General features: G+C 40.2%; 1 protein-coding gene across 2 annotated transcripts in view; it reads right to left on the bottom strand.

Moving 5' to 3' along the window:
* The window catches only part of CCHR11.PART0H3orf20 (chromosome chr11.part0 C3orf20 homolog), a 2,050,812-nt gene that overhangs the window by 1,164,058 nt on the left and 870,475 nt on the right, over nt 1-16,279 (bottom strand). The gene's annotated exons all lie outside the window — the stretch shown is intronic.

The raw sequence follows: 16,279 nt of genomic DNA, 5'->3' as shown, positions 1-16,279 counted from the left end.
TGCCAAAAAAGCAATTACTGCAAAATGGAAATCAAAATCTAAAACAACCATAGCCTATGTACTGAGGGTTTTAAATGAAATAAAATAATTGGGGGTGGGATCTTCAGAAAGGGGAAGGTGAAAATTACATAGTAATAAACAGAATTTATGGGAACATACATGCAGAAAAATGTTCAGGAAGAGGAGCGAAATTTGAGAGAAGGCAGGATATGAGCAATTTATTTAACATTTGAGAGAATGACAATTGTTAAAAAAAAAAAAAGAAATATGTCTAATGCAAGAAACTAAGGAAATGTGCACAAAGGTTTGTTTCTGCTTTATAAATAATGAAAACTGGAACCAAACGACCAAACGAACTTGAAAACTTAAAAACTTGTTGAGTTGAAAACCTTCACAGACCACTACGAGACAATGTTGGTTTTTAGCTTTATAACTGTATGTTTGCTCCTGTCATTATCTGAATATTGTAAATTTAACAAAGGTGTTTATAACAAAAAAAAAGTGAAGCTGTCCTATTGAATGTTTTACTCAACAGGTGGACTTGACTGTAAGATGCATATGTCACTGCTGATGTTAAGCCCAGGAAACTGAGCAGGAACAACTGCAAACACAAAACAGGACTGCATCTTAACTGTAATGTGAAAAAATGGCACAATAATAGTAAAAGGCTGGTATTAGCATGTGAAGACAGGGATGGCACTTTTCCCCCCAATAAATGCACCAGACAGGTGAAAATAAGATGCTGGAATATGGTTTCCAATTGCTATGCACTCATGTATTGAAAATATTTTTTTTTTCTTGAAAAAAAAAAATGCAATATTCTCACACAGCCACAGAAAATCTGGAGGCACAGGTTTCATGGATGCCTAGTGTCAGCTATGTTTGTATGCATTACTACTTAATTATTGTTCCTTTACACACAAGACTCCTCTTTTTTGTGGCTTATAAAACAGTTATTCAGCGATAGTATTTTATTCTTTTATGTGCTCTGTAACTATTTTTCTGCAGAGGGGTGGGATTACTGATCGGTTAGTAGTTTATGATGAGCTATTTTTTTGCTGAGCTTCAGCTCTTAACATTTCCTTCTCTTTTATTTGTTGTTACTGCTATTTTGATATAATTAGGAGTATTTTTAATAAGCGAAACTCTAAATGTCTTTTGCTGACTGATTTACAAAACAGATGGTCGAAAGGTGTAACATCCACAATTCCTGGGGTTGGATAATATGACCCTCCCCATGGACTGTGCGATCTTGAAGTTTATATATATATATATATATATATATATATATATATATATATATATATATATATATATATATTATATTTGGCAGGGAATTGGGAGGTACATGGGGAGCTTGCCTCCCTGCAAAAAACAGTAGATTTGTTTTTCATGGTCTGAGGTTGTGCCTCAGAGCATGCCCATTAGGGTGTCAATTTTTTTTTTTTTTTTGCAACCTTTTGTGGTTGATTCATATGTAGTGACAGATATATATAGAGACAGAGTTATATAAAACAGCTGTGTAAGTAAACTTAAATGTATATGGGTTATATCCAGCTAAGGATATAACAGCCAGCCAGTTCCAAAGCTTCATGGCACCTTCCACACACCCAAACTGTTAGTCAGCTCTGGCTGAGCTGACTAAAAAGACAGGTTTGTGAACTCAACCCTTCAGAGGTTTCATGTCAACAGAGAGACAGTGGGAGACTAAAACCCTGAAAAGGACAATGATAGGAGAATAAAAATAAGAATCCTCACATTGGGAACAAAAACATATAAAAATAAGGGGGGTGAAGAGAGAAAGCAACTACTGCAGTTTTGGTCATTCAAACATCTACTGTTATGGTAAATTTACTTATATAACTGTACTATGTTCACCATTAGGACCACTGCTGCAGTAGCATTCCTTATATGGGTAGAATACCATAGCTTAGACAGACTGGGAGAAGGAAGGATGGGGGGGGGGGGGTTCCAGGACCCCCCTGGTGAATGGTCCCAATAAAGCCTCTGATAGACCTGGAAAAGGAATCCAGTTTGTAGAGCTTTGTAAAGGTTTACATGATGACCAAGTTGCTGCTTCTAGAATACTTCTAGAATTCAAACCTTTCCAAAATGCTCTGGAAGAATGGGCCTCTACCCTGCCTAGAACTGACTTGTTGTGTGGGTATAACAAAAGGTAATAGCATGAGACGACTACTTGGAAATGGTCTGTTTTGATATGGAGTCTCCTTTTTTCATACCTTTACAAGAAATGAGTAACTGGTCAGAGTTCCTAAATGATTTTATTCTGCCAAGATAATACCTGAGTTGTCTATGGATATCCAAGGCATGAAGTATCCTTTCTCCCTAATTATTAGGTTCTGGAGAGAAGACAGGGAGATGGAAAGCTTGGCTTAAAGTAAACCCAGACACCACTTTAGTGACAAATGAAGGATTAGTTCTCAGGGTAACCTATCTTTGTGGATAATAAGATATGATTAACCCACCATAAGAGCTTGCAACTGAGAAACTCTTCTTGCAGAGGTCAGAGCAACGAGTAACTGCTTTCCATATTAAGAACCTCAAGTCAGTCTGATGAACTGGCTCATATGCAGCAAGAGTTTTTAATGCATCACCAATTTCAAACACAATGTCACATGTGATTGCATTGAAAGAAGGGGGTCTATGGACAGACATATTGAAATGGCCAAAAAATGAACCATGATGTAGGAGTAAGATGGGTCAGAGGATAGTAATTTACACAAATAATGTAGGACCAGAGAAACACTAGACCTGAATGGGTGTTGGTTCCTGTCCAGGAACCAACTAGAAGACCTTTTCTATTTACTAATATATGATTTTCTAGTAGCAGGTTTTCTTGCCTCCTTTAATACCTGCTGTATGTCCTCAGAAAAATAGGTACCTAAAAAGTATTAAGATTCTCTCATCCTGTCAGTTAATTACAATTGTCTGGGATCAGGATGTATAAAACATCCCTTGAATTGTGCGAGTAGGTACAGTCTGTGAGGAAGCTTGTTGTAACAGTCCTTAGCCAGTTTTAAAAGAAGGAAAAAATACTGTTGCCTGGGCCAGAACAGAGTCACCAAAATGATCTTCAGACAGTCCTTCTCAATCTTCTGAATGACCCTGGATATTAGCGGAAAGGGTGGAATGCATAAAGGAACATCATTGTCCAAGGGCAAAAAAAAAAAGCATCAGTCTTCCAAATCTTCTTGCATGAAGTCCTGGAGCAGAATTTTCACAAGTGATTTTTGTGAGTAGAGGTGAAAAGATCAATTTCCATTTGTGAGGGTCTGTCCTGGTCCTGCTCAGCTTGCCTGACACTCATTTTACTCTGATGGTTCATACCATGTCTGCAGAGTGAGACTGTGATGAAAAGCTATATTCCAGGCTACCATGGTTAGTCTGCACACAGGGTAAGACATACCCCCCCCACCACCATTTGTCTATGTACCACATCACTGCAGTATTGTCTTAACCATTTGCAATGGCCCTGGGGACTATAGATGACTGAGAGAGATGAAAACATTTATGAGTGCCAACATCTCTTTGGCATTTGTGTGTTTCAGTCTTTCTTTATGTTCTAAAGATCCTGCAATTTTATTTCCACAGATACTGCTCCCAAGAAAAGTCTGAGGCATTTGCTGTGGAAGGAAAAATGGGAGACCTGGATTTTGGATAGACTTGGTCTCTCCATCATAAATCCCACAACTGGAATTTGGAATGCCAGAGGATGTTGCTGTTTGGACCATGACGATTTTACGTACCAGTGGATTTTTCTCATATGGAGTCTTTCTAGAGAAATAACAAGATTCATAGACCCCCAAACCTGAGAAATTCCCTTGCAGAGACTGAAGTTTGAGTAAAAAAAAAAAACACAGGAATAAATCTAGATACAGAACTACTTTTTCCTGTGGAAGAAAAACTGTAAACTGAGGTGTCTAGGAGACACCCCTGGAAAACAATCCTGCGAGGAGGAGTCAAACAAAATTTTTGAATGTCCTTCTGAAACCCTAGTCTGTGTAGGGGATCCCTCATCTGGGTGAGAGATTCATCTAAATAAAGGAAAATGTGAATACCTTGCAGTCTGCATTAGACTATCACAGGCGCTAGAAATTTTGCGAATACGCTTGGAGATGTGGGCAAACCAAAGGACAATGCAGAAAACTGATAAGTATGACCCAAAGACATCTGAAATCTGAATCTGTAGGAATGTGATGATATACAGCTTTTAAATCAAATGCTACCAGGAAATGAGAGGCAACAGTTTGTGAAAAGATAACATTTTGAACTTGGGCAGTATCACAAACAGGTTTAGAAAGGAAAGATCCAGAACTAGTCTTCATGAATCCTCTTTCTTTGGCACCAGCAACATTCTTGAATGAAACTGTTATTCTAACTGAAAAAGTGGGACCATTTCTATCATCTCCTCAAACATCAAGTGCTGAATTACAGGGAGAAAAAGAGGAGTTTGGGCTGGCAAATGAGGCTGAATCCCTCAAAAAGGAGGGAGAGGCTCATGCTACCACCATCTATAATCTTGATGGATTACTTTCAGAACTCATCTGGCTGAAACTATCTGGTGCCAAAGACAGAAATGGAGTTTCAGACTTTCTGGAAACATTAGTGGTTTGCCAGGTAGAAAGCGGATGGAAATTCTTGTAGATTGTTATTCAGACATATCAGATTGTCCTTTGCTCTGTGGGGGTGTCTCTCTCATCTTACAACCTCCCTGCTACTGCTTTTTAAACATCTGCTTACCAGCAGCTTGAAGTGTTTGTTTATTTTGCTTTTTGAAAAAGGTAGTAAGTGTAGCATTGAACATCTTGCAATCTTGGAGAAGGAAGGCTGAAACATCCGAGAGATTCCTTGAATCAGCTTAGCTCACTCACCACACTTTTTAAGGACCTCTGAAGCAAAAGGTAAAAAAAAATAACTCTCTATCCAAGGAAGAGTTCAAAATGTCAGCTTTCAGACCTGGAAGATTTTGAGTACGCAACTAAGTAAACCTCCTCAAAACACTGGAAGTGGCATCTGCAGAATCATAAGCACATTTCAAACAGTGGGTAGTTTTGAAACATGAGGAGAATAAATCTAATACAACTTCCCTGCTTAGTCTAGCAGAAGCATATCAGTGTCAAGTGGGGATGGAAATCAGACCAAAAGTAGATAAAAATCAGCAACTGAATGTGCCAAAAACAAAAAGAAAGAATATAACATGAAGGAAAAGATGAGAGGGCAAGAAATGTGGAAAATGCATAAATATACTTGCAACTATAGAAAACTCATGGAACAACCTCAGGTTGATCAGGATCAAATGCAGGAACGGTTATGGAGAGGCAAATTCAAACCAAAAGATGAAAGAGTAATATTGGCGGCTCAAGACAGTGGACTACGTACACGGTGGTTTACAAAGTCTCCACTGAACATGTGGGAGAAACAGACAAATGTAGGTTTTGTAAAACAGAACTGGAAACAGTTGCACACCTTGTTGCTGATTGTGACAAACTAATGGCAGAAGGACTGCATACTGAAAGGCATAATAATGTGGTAAGAATGTTGCACTGGGGATTGTGCAAACATTATAATATGGGATCACCTACTACCAACAGTTCAAAAGACAAATGCAAGAAACCCAGATACAGTGGTATATGAAAAGAAGACAAAAGTAGCACTGATCATTGAAATCGCTACACCCAGTGACTATAGTGTCTTGCATACAGAGAGATGCAAAGTCATAAAATATCAGGATTTGCAGACACAAATGAGAGCAATGTGGAAGAAACATACCCAGACAGTTCCAATAGTAGTAGGAGCAAAGTACAGTTGTGTACACTTACCATAAATGTAGATGTTCGAGTGTATTTACTGTTGCCGTCATTACATTTGGGTTATCTGCTTGCAGTAGCCCTCAGTCGGCCTGATTATCAAAGTCTTGGGTCCTGCGTCGGTTGCTGTCTCATCTTCCGTGGCGTCAGGTAGTCAGGGGTATAAAGCATGCAGCCGACGCCATTACATCAGTTTTTCTTGCCCCAGATGTCAGGTGCCCCCCTTAATGGGAAGCAATTAAATATATATATATATATATATATATATATATATATATATATATATATATATACACAAGGTTATACCTCCAACAAAAAAGCAAATGCACCAAAAAGCTTTTAAGTATAGTAGAGGAGAATAGAGGTATAGCCAAAAGAAGTTGGGGGCTTGAGGGTGGGTAACCAGGACTGCAACAGTGAATACACTCGAACATCTACATTTATGGTAAGTGTACACAACTGTACTATGTTCATCATGTTTCACTGTTGCAGTCATTACATTTGGATAGATTCCCAAAGCTAAGGATGGGAGGAGGAATTTAAATAACATTAGGACCAGCTATAAGGCCCTGCAAGACTGCAGTGGCAAAGCCAGCTCTGGATTTATAGAAAATTGGCAAATGGTAATGCTTGGTGAAAGTATGTACAGAACTCCAGGTAGCAGCTTTTAGGATGTCTCTGGTAGGGACACCTCTGAGAAAGGCTGTAGAGGTAGATGCAGCCCTGGTTGAATAGGGTCTAATCCCCTGTGGGATAGGTTTTTCATGGTGCTTAACAGAAATGAATGCAATGGCCTATCCATTTACAAATGGTTTGCTTTGAAATAGCCTTCCCCTCTCCCCTGCAACAAATGCCACACGAAGTTGTTCAGATTTCCTTTGAGGTTTAGTCCTGTCCAAGTAAAATCTAAGTTGTCTGTGCACATCTAAGGAGTGCAGTATCTGTTCCCCTTTGTTCTGTGGATTAGAAAAGAAGGTTGGCAAATGAATGGACCGATTAAGAGCCACACTGGCTACCACCTTGGGCATGAAAGAATGACTGGATCCTGAGGGACAGCCTGTCTGCATGAAATATGATGAAAGGCTCCACTGCCATAAGGGCCTGTAATTCAGATACCCTTCTAGCTGAAGTGATTGCTAAAAGGAAAGCTGTTTTCCAAGAAAGGAATTTTACCTCTACAGTTGCAGCTGGCTCAAAAGGAGGAAGAGTGAGTTTTCCAATACAAAATGAAGGTCCCAGGCTGGAGTTGGGGATCTCCTGGGTGGTCTTAAGTTTTTGGCCCCTCTGAGGAACTGCTTGAGCAGTGGGTGAGAAAAGAGGGACGGTTCTGTGTTGTAATGAGCAGAAATAGCTAAGGTGTGAATTTTGATGGAGGAAAAAGAAAGGCCCTTGTGAAGCATCTCAGTTAAGTATTGAAGAATCTGTGGCAAACTGGGGGCTGCTGTGGCCATCCCTTGAGTCTGGTTCCAGGCGCAGAATCTTTTCCATTTTTCAGCATAAGATTTTCTAGTACTAGGCCTCCTTGCCTCCAAAATGACATCCAACACTTGTTTACTGAGGGATGGTAATGGAAAGATTAGGTGATTAGCCAGGCTGCCAGGTTCAGGGTTTGAAGCAGGGGGTGCAGAATTTGACTATCCTGCTGAGACAGCACAGTAGGGTAGGGGGGGTCTGCGGTAGGTGCCATGGGGCCAGCTGTGACACATTGCACAAGAGGGGGTACCAGTGTTGGCGTGGCCAGTCTGGTGAAATCAGTATCATCCTTGGTTTGCCCTGTTTGATCTTTAGTAGTACTTTGGAGAGAAGAGGCAGAGTAGGAAAGGCATAAACTGACAGATTTTTCCAGCTGAAGGATAGAGCATCCACTTTCCAAGCTTGTTTGTAGGAAGTCCTTGTGCAGAATTTGTCCAATTGGTAGTTCTGGGGGAGGCAAACAGGTCTATATCTGGGATCCCCATTTGTTGGTCAACATGTTGAAAATCTTTGGTTCCACTTTCCACTCATGTGGGTCCATGAGATTTCTGCTTAGTTTGTCTGCCAGTGTATTTAGTTTTCCTGGCAGGAATTGAGCCTGTAGATGCACTTGGTAGCTCAAGGCTGTGTTCCACAGAGCCATGGCTAGTCTGCATAGGGGATAAGAATGGGTATCCCCCTGCTTATGTACCACATAACACTGGTGTTGTCCGTCTTTACCATTCATTGTCCTGGAAGAATGTGGTCCTTGAATGTTGTCAGAGCATTCTGTACAACTAACATTTCTTTTTGATTGATATGCAGGTGCATTTGACTTGGGTTCCATTTGCCCTGAATGCACTTCCCTGCAAGGTGAGCCCCCCATGCATAGTCTGATGCATCTGTTGTTAGGGTTTGGGCGGCAGGGGGTAGAGTGAATGGTAGCCCCTTGTTTTTAGGTGGAAGTCCTCTGCCCACCAAAGGAATTCTAACCATAGGCAGGGTATTGATAGGAATCATTGCTTCTAGATCCTGAGAATGTTGACACCATAGGCTTTTTAGATACCACTGTAGTTTCCTTATATGCAGTCTTGCATATGGAATTAGTAGAATGCATGAGGCCATGAACCCCAAGGCTTGCAGTATTTGCCTTGCAGACAGCAGAGTTTTTGTGGCCACTAGTTTGAAGTAAGTTGTCAAATGAATTTGTTTCTCTGGTATGAGGAAAGCCATCTGGAAAGTTGTGTTCAAACATGCTCCCCGGAATATAATTTGTTGACAGGGTACCAGATGTGCTTTCTTTTCATTTATGGTGTACCCCAGACAAGTTAACACCTTTTGTACAAATGCCAGATGATTCAGAAGCATGTCCTGGCTTTCTGCCTGAATTTGACAATCATCCAGGTATGGGTATATTTGAATATTTCTTTGCCTACAAAATGCAATGACTGGAGCTAGGCACTTTGTGAATACCCTGGGCGCAGTAGATAAGCCAAAGGGCAGTGCAGAGAACAGATAGCAGCCTGTTTTGAAGCGTGGATTTCCTGATTGGGATGTGCATGTAGGCTTCCTTTAAATCCAGTGTTGCCAACCAGGCATCTTTGCCTATCATGGGAAGCAACTGGTGAAGAGTTAGCATCTTGAATTTTGGAATCACCAAAAAGGTGTTTAGGATAGACAGGTCCAGGATAGGACGCCGTGAGTTGTCTTTTCTGTGTAGCAAGAAAAGTCTCGAGTAGAAACCTTGTCCCTTTTCCGGTACAGTCTGAATAGCCTTTAATCTTAGGAGAGAGAGTACTTGCTTTTGAGCCTCTGCCCACTGATTTGGGGGGTAGACCTGGCCAACCGTTTGGGGTTGGTAACGTGTGGAAGTAAAATCTGTATCCTTGGGAAACTATGTTTAAAACCCATTTGTCCTGGGTAATGAGTTCCTAATTTTTTGCTTGAAGAGCAATCCTTTCCCCCAAAGGAGCAGTCAGTTGAGAAGAGCTTGGAAGTTTTAAAGTTGTCATTGAGACAGCTTAGAATAGGGGGGTTGTCTTACTACTCCCTGATTTGTCAGTGGGAGCCCCCCACTGCTTAGTCCTATGCGTACCCTGGGACTGAAGCCTGGGTGTTCTGCTGGTTCTGGGTTTGAACTGAGAAGATCTGGAAGAGGCAGGAAAGGACCAATTTTTTGAGGGCCAATGCCTACTAAATCTAGGAGGCTGCACTTGTATGAAATCTTTAACAGTTTGCATAGATTTAGCTTTTTCCTCCATATTTTTAAGAACAACTTCTGCTTTGTCGCCAAACAGGTGGTCCTGATTTAAGGGAGCATCCAGCAATTTAGTTTTAACATGATCTGGCAAAGATTGCTCCTCAAGCCAAGCATGCCTTCTAAGTACAGACCCGGTGACAGCAGCCCTGCAAAATGCCTCTAGGGAATCAAAACCACATTGCAAAGTATGTTTTCCAACCTGTTCAGCAGAAAGCATTAAATCCTGTAAATCCTTATTTTCAGCACAATCAGGAATCAACATCATTTTCTGTTTAAGCAATCCAATGATATGCTGCTGATACTTTAACATATGAAACTGGCAATTTAAGGCCCTGATGGCCAAGGTTGCAGAAGTGTATACCTTCTTACCCCATCTATCCAGCACCCTGAAATCTCTATCAGAGGGGGTATGATTTTTGGCAGTAGTAGCCTTAATGCCCTTGGGTCCCTGTGAAATGGTCTCAGGATCCACAGTAGGATTTTTAAAAAGGAACTTGTGAGAATCAGGAACTCTGTAATATCCATCAGGTTTTCTGGGAGCAGGAGGTAAAGAATCAGGGGCCAAGCTAGATTCCGAAAAGGCATCGTCAACAATGTCCAGCACAGGAGGGATAGCTAAAGGCCTGTGTTGGGGCAGGAGTAAGAAATCTCTAAGCCTCTTTTTTGAATCAAGAGTAATCCTGGCTTTCCCAGTGAAAATGCTCCCTAAGAGTATGCAAGGTTTCACCAAAAGAAAAAACCTCTGCGGGAGAAGCAGGGGGAATAGAGTCCTCTGCATCAGACTCCTCATAGGTAGATAAGGGTAAATCCTGGTCATCAGAGGAGACAGAAATTTCAGAATCCTGGTCAGAAGTATCATAAGCAAATTCAGTCCTAGGTCTCTTAGAGGGGAAAGGTGGGCTTTCCCGGATTAAAGTAATAAGGTCTTCAGCCATTCTTATCATTTGTTTTTTAGGCATAGAGGCCTGACCATGCGGTCTGGGCGTCGATTTTCTAGGTATAGTTCGAGTTTTAGGCCTAGAAGAAGAAGATGACATCGGTTTAATATGCAAGTCAGTAGGCCTAAATACACCCTCAGAAGCCAGTGCCTGCACAGTGGCTCCGGACCCATCCAAGGTCAAGACCTCCGCAGGTTCCACAGTTGAAGCATCTCGTGGCATACCGGATTCCGAATGGGTGTCAGTAGAGGCCTGTGAATCTGAAGTAGCAGGTATCAGGGGCTGCAAAAGTGCCTCACTGAGTACCGGCGAAGTGACGACTAGCTTAGGAGAAGCATCATCGGCAGCTTTGGACCTAGGTGGCCTGTCTCTGTCTTTATCTTGCATTTTTTCGGAATGTCAGTAGTCGGGCTCACCGAAGACATATCTGGAGAACTGAACCAAGCACCAAAATATTTAGAAGCGAAAATGTACCAACGCCGAATAGTTCGTGGTTTAAAAAAGGCACAAAACCGTCAGCAAGGTACGTCATGGTCAGGGCCTAGGCAAGGAATACAGTACGAATGAAAATCTTTATGAGGTATTTGCTTTCCACAAGAAATACAATTATTGACTTGTACTGACATCGGTTTAGAGCAAGAAAATGTTTCCCCAATGGGGTACTTAGCTTTAGTTGAAGACTTCAGTTCTGAAACTCGAAAACAAAAATTTCAGGAGTCGGACGACCAGCACTTGCGAACTGCTTCTCCTTCGGGCACCGCATGGCAAGAAAGACTGGGGTAATGGCGTCAGCTGCATGCATTATACCCCTGACTACCTGACATCATGGAAGATGAGACAGCAACCGACACAGGACACAAGACTTTGCTAATCAGGCCGACTGAGGACTACTGCAAGCAGATAACCCAAATGTAATGACTGCAACAGTGAAACACGAAGAACATCAGGTCTTATAAAAATTAATCTACAATCATATTTAGATATGTTACCGATACATGTCACTCCGTACAAATTGTTGAAGGAGTCATTACTGGGCACAGTGCAGGTGCTGTGAATAGCACTTCTGGTGGACATCAAAGATTGAAACAATACTAATTTCATGAACTTTAACCATACTTTGACTTAGGAATGAGATCCATTCCCTTCATGGTATTAGAAACCCAAAGATTTGGAGAAATTAAAAAAAAATGGGTAGCCACTTGAGACACAGAAGTTGTTAGGTTACACAAAGAAGTTTTTTTTTCACAGAAGAAAAAACAGATACCATAATACTCCTCATGTTTGCAAAAGAGGCAAGCACAAACTTTAATATATGAGCTTGCCAATTCAGAATTCTAAAAATAAGTGTTGCAGAAGAATACATTTTCCCAAAGTCTATAAAATGCTTTCTCATCCTTGTCAGAGGGATAGGGATTGGTATTAAACAGATGTTTAGCAGGAGCTGGATTCACTAAACCAATAGCTGCTGGATCTGATTATGGATGAGTGTATAAAAGCATATGAATGAGGAAATGTATATAATCTATTTACTTTGTTGTGCCACAAGCAGGCTGTTGGGCAAGTTACAGGCTTTGACAAAAACATCCCCCAATGGTGAAAGAACAAGAGGAACTGGAGTAGGTTCTGGGAAATCCAGTTGTAATAAATCATACTTCTTCAGGGACAGTGGAATGTCATCATATTCCCACTAAAACAACTGATACATTCTGGAAATCGTTTCAGAAAAAGAGAATCCTTCAAAGGGACTTGCAGAAGCCATGTTCTACCCAGAATTTGAATCATTAACCTGATGATACAAAATAGAATCTGCCCCTTCACAAGTACTTTGTGGTCAAAATAGTTAACCTCTTGAGAAAACAAAGAATCCCTTATTTCTCTTACCAGAAACAAATAAACTGGAATTCTCAAGAGCCTGAAATAAAACCTGAGCTAAGTCTAATATATCACTCTTATCCAAAGTGATTGAGACAGTAGAACATATATGTCTAAGTTTTTGATTCCTTTTAACTTTTGCCAGAAAAAAAATTCCCTATGTATTGGCACAGCAGCCTGGCCATACATAGATGAATTCCTTGCCCCTTCTCCCAGGACCATCAAGAGTGTCTCTCCCTTGACCACCACGAGCACTTCAACAGCAGTAGCTACAGAGGAGATATCTAACTGCTGGTCCATAGCAGCTGTATAGACTACACCAGAAGGCGACAAGAAAACAAAACATGAATAATCTGAGGAGCCAGTAATGATCATAGCAGAGTCATGTGTCTGCAGCTGCGACACTTTAGCAGCCTGCTGGAGTGACAATTGCTGTTATTTTATTAATTTCCTTCCTTTTCTGGCTGGAAGAAGGAAGTACTGAGGAACTCGTAGGTTGGTCCATGGTTAAGTCAAAAAAGATGTCTGATTCTCAGGGAACAGCAGAAGTTAAGTAATAAAAAGGTAATGCATTCACCCGCCTCCTCAAAAAAAAAAAAAAACAGCAAAAAGAGTTTTAAACACTTACTCTAGCCCCAAAGTTAAATTAAACAACTTTTACTTCAGAAAAAGTAGTTTTAATTTATTTAAAAATATACTTTCCATGTAAGTTAAAAAAAAGTCACATGACATTCATTAGAACATTAGAAACACTTTCTCCTAGCTTTAAGATATTATTTTACAGAAAATGTAGAATTTTTGCCATGAAAATTAAAAGTGGATTTTTTTCCCTGCAGGGAACTTAATTGCCCAGCACCAGGAAGCATTAGCAGTAGGAAAGCTCTGAAGGGCTTGGCATCCAAACCTGTCTTTTTAGTTAGCTAATTATCTGGGTGCATGGAAGGTGCCCTGAAGCTCTGGAACCTGGTCAGTTGTAAGGATACAAACCCATATAACTAAGGCTACTATAGCAGTAATCCTAATGATGAACACACATGCACACACGCACGCGCACACATAACGGCCTACTTTGAAACATCTAAAACCCATAACATCTAATTTGATAACATTGAGACCAGAACATCTATCACAAGAAAATGACATCCCCTCCACATATAACTACAACAAACACACTTTTTACTACGTTTCTGCAGGGGGGCAAGCCCCTCTGCACCCCACACCTCCCCGTAAATTAAATATACCAACTCCAAGATCGCACTACAGTGAGAAAAAGTTAACACTGTATCAAGCCCCCCTGCAGAAACGTAGTAAAAAGTGTTTGGTAGTTTGGTGTCATTATATGTGGACGGAATGTTATTGTCATGTGATTTGTACTGTTTGATGTTATGAAATTCAGTGTTATGGATTTTAGATGTTCTGGTCTCAGTGTTATGAAATTAGATGTTATGGGATTTAGATGTTTTGAAGGACACACACACACACACACACACACACACACACTGTTCATATTGCAGGTCACTGGAGAAGGAAGCATTTTAACATGACTCCTTATTTGTGCTAAAAGACATGAGGTACACATGTTTGCTGGTTGCAGTGTTAGTACATGTTAAGTAGAGGAACAAGTAGGCATGTGACACAGATCTACAATTCGGTTAGGTTCTGTTTGCAAGAATTACTTACTTTGACATACAGAATACTATAAAAGATAGCTATTCACACTTATTTTCTTTGCTGATAAATCAGCCAATATTCTCCATTCAGTGCATCCATATTTCACCCCATCACTGATAATCTCTGGTACACTTTCACAAAAACAGCACTGCTGTAACCACTACAGGATGCAATCCACAACCACAACTACAACTTCATTATAAAATATAATGGTTACGCACTGTTTCCTGATATCAGAAACATGCTTCACAAAGTGTTCTTTCAGTTTCCTATTGGTTTTCCCAACACAGGAATGTGCATTTACTATACTTAGCCATATACACAACATTCCAAATAAATTTATACTTTCATCATGTAACAGGATGTAAAGAAAAGACTCTGTTGTCAAAACACTCTTTCATGCTTAAAATATACCTTCTTCTTTCGGCTTTTTCCCGGTTAGGGGTCACCACAGCAGATCACCTGTCCACTCATGATTGGCAGTAGAGTTTTACAGTGTTGAGCTGCCAGCCCGGCGCCCAAACTTCCACTGAAGGCACACACACACACACTCATACCTAAGGCCAATTTAGAGTGTCCAATCCACCTACAGCATGTCTTTGGGATATGGGAGGAAACCGGAGCACCTGGAGGAAACCCATGTGACCACAGGGAGGACATGCAGACTCCACACAGAAGGCACCCCAGCCGAGGATCGAACCGGAGAACCTCTTGCTGTGAGGTGACAACGCTAACCGCTGCACCACAGTGGCCACCATAACATTTTAATAACTGATTTGTGATGCAAAATGTGTATATCGTCTTTAGGGAGGGTGATATTATTAAAACTGAGCAAAAAGAGTAGTTTTGGACTGCTGTGTTTAATGCTATTACACCAGGCTTGAATGAAGCATGTAGCCTCAAGCATGCCTTTTTTTGAAAATGAGAAGCTTATGTCATTAACTACTTTCATCATTGTTTTATCACTTTTTTCTATATAAACTGAGCTGTGAAAGGTGTTTATGATTTTCTTGAGAAAGTGTTTGCTGAACATAAATACTTACATGTTTTAATTATTTTATTAAAAGTTAAGTGACTGAAATTGAACCACTTCATTTTTTTAAAACTCTTGAGCCTGCCTTTTATGAGCATTTTTCGAAATGGGTGAACTATCCACTGCAGTCAAGATCACCAGGACTATTAGCAGAGGTGTAGCAATAATGTGAAAGCAATGATTGCTGTAGCTTCTTATGCTATAAAAAGTGTCTCTCTTTGCCCTTAGTTTTATTATCCAAACATAGTTTCAAGGTTGTTTAATATCAACATTCTGCATACATGGTGCTCTACTTCTGTTTTGCAGGTCTCATATCTAAGAGACCCATCCCCATTTAGCTCATGAACTGAGGAATTTATATATGCAACGATCTTTATGTTAACACATTCAGTACAAAGCTAGAGAAAATTATGTCAGCACACCATATATGCAACTCCTGCAATGGATCAAGAATACCAAATACCGAGCTGTTACACAAAAATGAATTATGGGGAAACACTTACTGTATGAGACACCCTGGCAATTTTTTTTTTTTTGTGAAAATTGAACTGGATGTGATAGATAGCTGTGGTCCTTTATTAGTGGTGGTCTTGCTAAATCCATAAAAATCATCTAGTCATTTGTGTGATAATAAAGAATAGAGCCCAATCAGGAGGCACATACCTGATTTCCTTGCATTGTTCAGTTGTTGATCACAAAATATTACTCTATTGCAAGAGGACCAGACAACTACATAACAGGGGGTAAAAAGCAAGGTCTTGTTGCTCAAAAAAAAAAAAAAAAAAAAAACAATTATACCATAGTGCGAATGATGTTGTCAGTGGTCATCCTTTAGAATACATAGGAAATTTAGCACAGAGTATCTAAGCAGTACAGACTTTGCTGCTCTAAGCCACAAATGGAAATGAAGAATAATTAGAGGATGGGTGGGGCAAAAGGAATTTGGAAAAAGTAGGAGTTTCCTAATCCCCCAACAAATAGGATGTATTTAAAGTTATGCCCAATAAAAAGTTTAGCTCAATCCAAGATCTCCGTATGACACTGAACTATTATATTTTACAACTAAAATATACCAGAATGGCAAGGTGTAGTGTCTGAATTATCCTAGTTATGAATTTTAAAATGAAAACACTGATGTACAAAATAACTTTACAAACTAAAATGCCATTGCTGACGGTATTCAGGATTTGCATAAGCCATCAAGTACTTAAGGAGTCCGTTTTAT

Source organism: Protopterus annectens, chromosome 11.part0, assembly GCF_019279795.1.
Source record: "Protopterus annectens isolate FY-2018-M chromosome 11.part0, PAN1.0, whole genome shotgun sequence".
In the NCBI taxonomy this organism is placed as follows: Eukaryota; Metazoa; Chordata; order Ceratodontiformes; family Protopteridae; genus Protopterus; species Protopterus annectens.
This window is presented reverse-complemented; position numbering and strand designations above follow the sequence as displayed.